The sequence below is a fragment of the Ictalurus furcatus genome, chromosome 16, assembly GCF_023375685.1.
Source record: "Ictalurus furcatus strain D&B chromosome 16, Billie_1.0, whole genome shotgun sequence".
NCBI lineage: Eukaryota > Metazoa > Chordata > Actinopteri > Siluriformes > Ictaluridae > Ictalurus > Ictalurus furcatus.
The window spans coordinates 11,562,741-11,569,492 of NC_071270.1; positions in this window are offsets into that span (position 1 = coordinate 11,562,741).

A 6,752-nucleotide genomic window follows, 5' to 3' on the forward strand; every position below is an offset into this window, starting at 1 on the left:
GATTTGCAAATCCCATAATCCCATATTCACAATAGGACATAGAAAACATATCAGATGTTTAAACTGAGCAAATGTACCATTTTAAGAAAAAAACAAGGTAATTATGAATTTGATGGCCGCAACACGTCTCAAAAAAGTTGGGACGGGCGCAACAAAAGGCTGGAAATGTAAGTGTTACTAAAAAGAAACAGCTGGAGGTTAATTGGCAACAGGTCAGTAACATGATTGGGTATAAAAAGAGTATCGTAGAGAGGCAAAGTCTTTCAGAAGTAAAGATGGGAAGAGGTTCATCAATCTGCGAAAAACTGTGTTTACAATTTGTGAAACAATTTCAGAATAATCTTCCTTAATGTAAAATTGTAATGACTATGAATATCTCATAACCTACAGTGGATAATATCATCAAAAGATTCCGTGAAGTTGAAGAAATCTCTGTGTGCAAGGGACAAGGGTGAATATTGCATCAATATTGCATGTCCATGATCTTCGGGCCTTCAGGCGGTACTATTAAAAACAGGCATGATTCTGTAATGGAAATCATTGCATGGGCTCAGAAACACCTCCAGAACTCATTGTCTGTGAACACTGCTTGCCATTACATCCACAAATGCTGGTTAAAGCTCTATCATGCAAAGAAGAAACCATATGTGAACATGATCCAGAAACGTCGCCGTCTTCTCTGGGCCAAAGCTCATTTAAAATGGACTGAGGCAAAGTGGAAAACGAATCGGAATTTGAAATTCTTTTTGGAAACCATGAATGCCGCATCCTGTAAACTAAAGAGGACTAAAGAGGAGAGGGACCATCTGGCTTTTTATCAGTGCTCAGTTAAAAAGCCTGTATTTCTGATGGTATGGGGGTGCATTAGTGCCTATGGAATGGGCAGCTTGCACATCTGGTAAGGCACCATCAATGCTGAAAGGTATATACAGATTTTAGAGCAACATATGCTTCCAACCAGATTCCATCTGATCTTTACTTCTGAGAGACTCTGCCTTTCTAAGATACTCTATTTATACCCAGTCATGTTACTGACTTTTTGCCAATTAACCTAATTAGTTGTACAATGTTCCTCCAGCTGTTTCTTTTTTAGTAACGTTTACTTTTCCATCCTTTTGTTGTCCAGTCCCAACTTTTTTGAAACGTGTTGTGGCCATCAAATTGAAAAGGACCTTATTTTTTCCTTAAAATTGTACATTTCCTCAGTTTAAACAATTTGATATGTTTTTATGTTCTATTGTGAATTACATATGGGTTTATGAGATTTGCGAATCATTGAATTCTGTTTTTATTTACATTTTACACAGTGTCCCAAGTATTATGGAATTGGGGTAAAACATAATACAAAGGCAGCCTCAGTAAACAGATAATACAGTATTTATTTATTTATTTTTATTGAAGCAAAAAAGTTATCCAACACCTATCACCAATGTGAAAAACTAACTGCCCCCTTAAACTGAAAATCTGGTTGTGGCACCTTTAACAGCAATAATTGCAAACAAACGTTTCCGATAACTGGAGATCAGTCTTTCACTTAATTCAAGGACTAGGGCTTACTCCTGTTCTTTGGATCATTGTCTTGCTGCATAATCCAGTTGCGCTTGAGTTTCAATTTATGGACTGAAAATCAGATATTCTCCTTTAGGATTTTCTGGTAGAGAGAAGGATTCATATTTCCCTCAATTATTGCAAGTTGCACAGGCCCTGAAGCAGCAAAGCATCCCCACACCATCACACTTCCACCACCATGCTTGACTGAAGGTATTATTTTCTTTTTGTGGAATTCTGTGTTTATGCCAGATGCAACTGGACCCCTGTCTTCCAAACAACTCCACTTTCGACTCATCAGTCCACAGAACATTCTCCCAAAATGTTTGAGGATCATCAAGGTGTGTTTTGGCAAAATTCAGACGAGCCTTAATGTTCTTCTGGGTTAGCAGTGGTTTTCACCTTGCCGCACTTCATCGGATGCCATTTTTGCCCAGTGTTTTTTTTGATAGCGGAGTCATGAACAGTGACCTTTATTGATGTAAGAGAGGCCTGTAGGTCATTTGATGTTGTCCTAGGCTCTTTTGTGACTTGCTGAATGAGTTGTTGCTGTGCTCTTGGAGGTATTTTAGAAGGTCTGCCACTTCTGGGAAGCTTCACTACTGTGCCAAGTTTTTCCATTTGGATATAATGGCTATCACTGCGGTCATTTTCTGTCCCAGAGCCTTTGAAATAGCTTTGTAAACCTTCCCAGACTGATGTATTTCAATCACCTTCCTCATCATTTCTGGAATTTCTTTCAACTTTGGCATAGTGTGCTACTCTGTAAGACCTTTTAACCAACTTCATCCTGTTGAAAAGAAGTTCTATTTAAGTGATGACTTGATTGAACAGTAATCAGGCCTAATTGTGTCTCGTCCAGTTGAAACCCATTATGACTGCAGTTTCATAGATTTGGGGAATTAGTAACTACAGGGGCAAGTATATTTTCACACAGGCCCAGCTGGTATTGTATAACCTTTTTGCTTCAATAAATAACATTATTAAACATTAACATTAATATTAAATAACATAACATTAAAAACTGTATTTTGTGTTTACTCTGGTTGCCTTTGTTTATATCTTAAATTTTGTTTTAATTCCTGAAACAATTTAGTATGAGACATACACAAAACGGAAGAAATCAGATACTTTTTCACAGCACTGTAGAACTATAATAGTACATTTATAGCTACAGTAGGGTTCAAAGTCCACTACAAGGAAATGTCATCCATCAATTTTCTGTAACACTTATCCTACACAGGGTTATGGGGGAGCCTGTGGCCTATTCACACATTCACACTATGGACAATTTGGAAATGCCAATCAGCTTAAAACACATGTCTTTGCATTGTGGGAGGAAACTGGTGTACCCAGAGGAAACTCCTGAAGCACAGGGAGAACATCCAAACTCCACACACACAGGGCAGGATTCCAACCCCAACCCCGGAGGTGCGAAGCAAACATGCTGACCACTAAGCCACTATTTAAAAAAAAAAAATAGGGCAATTTTGCCAACCTGTATAATTTTTCACTTTTATATCACTAGCAAAAAGTGACACCGCCCATGTAGGGCATCAAGGCAAATAGATTTTATGATCTTGCTCCCCTTCCAGGAGATTTGAGGATTGTGAGTCTGCATCTACAGAAAGCCCAGCACCACCGGGAACTTGGAGGTGACGGTGATGAGGAGGAAGATACTTTCATGGTGCATAGCGCTGACACTGAGGGTGATGGGCTTGGTGCAATGTGTGATGGAGCCTCCACCAATGGCTCCTCCATTCAGGGCTTGAACTTTGAGGGGATGTTGCAGTGGTTGTAGGGGTAACTAGAGTCTCTCTACCAGGGTGCGGTCAATGAAATTTCTAGTGGCCCCGGTGTCAATTAGCACTGTAACAAAAGGTGCATCCCCTGAGTGCTCAATCTGAATGGAGTGAGTTGTGGAGGGAGCTCGCTCAGAAGAGGGCTGAGAGGCTTGACTCTGTGAGTGTGACAGAAAATTGTGCCACTTGATGGTGGGAACTGCCAAAATAGAAGCACAGCCTCTCTCGATGTCACCACTGGCATTAAATGTCATTCAGCTTTTCTTGTCCTAGCCACATGGGCTCGACAGGCTGGGGTTCAGGTATTGGCGAAGTGCTCACTTCTGTGGTGCCTCAGTTATGGAGGAGAGCATCTAGGAAATGGAAATATCATTCAGTGTGTTGAGGGATACTTGGTTATCATGGTATGCTAGCTCTGTGAGAAGGTTAGGTTCTTGAGTTCTTGGTGGTAGGCTGGCTCTTTCCAGCCACTGCCTGCTTCCAGCATGCAAGTCATGCAAGGTCCGTGGCGTGATGGTTCCCTTGCTTAAGCGTGAGAAGTTGTTCCCCAATCTCCTTACCCTCAGGAGAATTGTCGTACACATGTTAGAACAGTTGGAAAAAGTGGTTGTAGGAGGTTCTCGCCTATTGTGACCATACAGCTATGGCCCAGTCCAGTCTACTTTGTCAGTGAGCAGATTGATGAATTGCACAATCTTGGTGCACTCAGGGACTCCCTCCTGGCACAAGAAATAGAGAAGGCATTACAAGATGAACCCCTTGCATCTATCTGGGTCACCAGAAGTACATCTGAGGCTGTACAATGAGTGGCTTCAAAGGTTGGGAAAGTGCTGCTGATGGAGTTGCGAAGGCTGGTGGAGCAGTTTGGCGCTGTGGCATTTGCTAGGTGAGCCGATCAATTCGCTGCTGTTGTACTCCAGCGGTGTGGCCCTGTGCCGCAAGCGCTTGGTGCCAGGCAAAAGTTCCTGCTGTGTCCATTTGTTGGCAAAGTATTCTGTCCGGAGTGCAGGTGAGGATGCAAGTGCAGATTGACAGGTTTTTATTTATCCAAACAATCATGCAGGTGATGAGGTTAGATGCGCACTAGTGAACTCCACTGGCTAGCCTGATTATTCGTCAATAATCCTTCATTAGTACCCCTTTTCAGAGGAATTTTTTTGATTGATATCCAATTTGAAAGACTTTACTGCTTATGGCAGTATATAACGGGTCGGAAAGGTCATAAAGTGCAGTCGAGCAAGAATATCCCCGAAGCTAACAAACTTGGCATGCTAGCAAACATGGCTGACGACCTAGAGGGTGAAATTCCATTTCAAACTCTCTGGAATACGACTAAAGCCAGCAAGGAAGATATTAGCAAACAAACAGACAAGATAACCAATCAAATTCAGATTAAACTGATCCACATCGAATCCTCTATGTCAATGCTGTCTGAACAAATGGCCGAGTTTGAAACTCAAGTTAGTGCTGCTGCCAAGGACGATTTGAGGGACACTCGCTCAATAACTATTCGTTTGAAGAAGGACATTTCCTACCTTAAGGATAAAATGCAAGATCTAGAGAACAGACGCAGGAGATCAAACATTCATATTGTAAATTTCCCAAAGAAATCCGAGGGAGGTAACATGTCTACTTTTTTGGAACATTTTATCCCTGAGATTCTTGGCCCGGAAAACTTCCCATCCCCTCTGATAAACGAGAGAGCGCACAGAACAGGCAACATATATTTGGACAGACCAACTCCTATAGATCCTTGACAGATAATCATGGCAAAACTCCTGAACTTCAGAGAGAAGCAGAAATTCCTTCAACTAGCGAGAGAACATAAGGAAGTATACTACAATAACCGGCGCATCCACTTCTTCATGGATTTTAGCATGGAGTTTCAGAAAGTGTGTAAGGCCTATACAGACATGAAACGGCTGCTGAGAGATCGAGAAATTGAGTATTCCATCGAATACCCCTCCAAACTTCAGATCATGCACATCGGTAAAGCAAAGGTCTTCTCCACGCTGGCTGAAGTTCAGATCTTTCTCGATGCCAATGACAGGGATAGAGAAGTCTCTGCCCCGAATAGGTATCGAGATAATACTTTTCACTATACTCTGTATCCTGTATCCAGGCCATGCTTTGGCTAAGGGCTTTCCTCTTTATTTTTGACCAAAGATTACATCAGGCATCATGAGGTAATATTATTTCTCAATTGCAGGTTTTTATTGCCTTATGATTGTAACTCTAGTTCAAGACATAATACTTGAATAATTAGCTTACTGCTTAGCTCTTAGCACTGTAATAAGTATAATGATTCAATGATGCTATTGGTCAACAGCTTGATATGCCCAACCGTCCGAATAAGGACTTTTTGAACCGCTTTACAGATGAATGTTTAGCTGGCCTGCTATAAGTTCTGTTGTTAGGTAACTACAAGGCTGGGTGTCCTTTTTTTCTCACTTGTTATTTCACTTTTGGAATGTTTACAACTGTAGTTCCCTTTCTTTTTCTTTTTGTATTACCTGATGTATCATGCAACACAACATTACAATTACGTTTATTCATTTAGCAGAAGCTTTTATCCAAAGCGACTTACAAATGAGGAAATACAAGCAAAGCGATATATCAAGCTGAGAACAATACAAGTAGTGCTACCATACAAGATTTATAATTGAGTTCTAGAAAAGCAAAGTGTGCAGAGTAGAGGTGTAAGTGCCAGAGTAAGATTTTTTTTTTTTTAAGGATAATGTGGGGTTGGCATTTTAGGGGTTAGTTACGTGCTCATGGAAGAATTGGGTCTTTAGCTGTTTATTGAAGATAGTGACAGATTCTGCTGTCTGGATTGAGGTTGGAAGTTCATTCCACCACTGAGGGACAGTTAGTTTGAAGGTTCTGGAAGCCACGCTGAGTAGGCACTACTAAGCGTTAATCGTTTATGAGGCAACATAAGCCTATATATATATATATAATGCCTCCCCTTGAGAATTCCCAAGTCTTATTTTAAGGAACTTAATAAGGTACTCTCCCACTTTCTCTGGCAAGGTAAAATCCCTAGAGTGAAACTTCTTAAAATTCAAGCGCCTTATGATAAAGGTGGCTTGAACCACTCAAATTTTAAACACCATTATTTAGCTTCACAATTCTGCCCTATATGGATATGGTTGTTCCCTGATAGAGTAGATACTAGTTGGACATCAGTAGAACAGTGGGAGATGAATTCTATTCCACTAAGGGTCGTTCCTTTTTTGGGGCTGAAAGGAAGCTTTTCTAAATTCAAAAAGAACCCAGTAATACTCCATACGTTTTCTGCGTGGGCGGAATCACATCAATTATACTTTGCCTTAGTATAACTCCGCTTAGACATTCACGTCTCTGGGAGAACCCCGCCACACCTTCAGGTATAGCAGATAG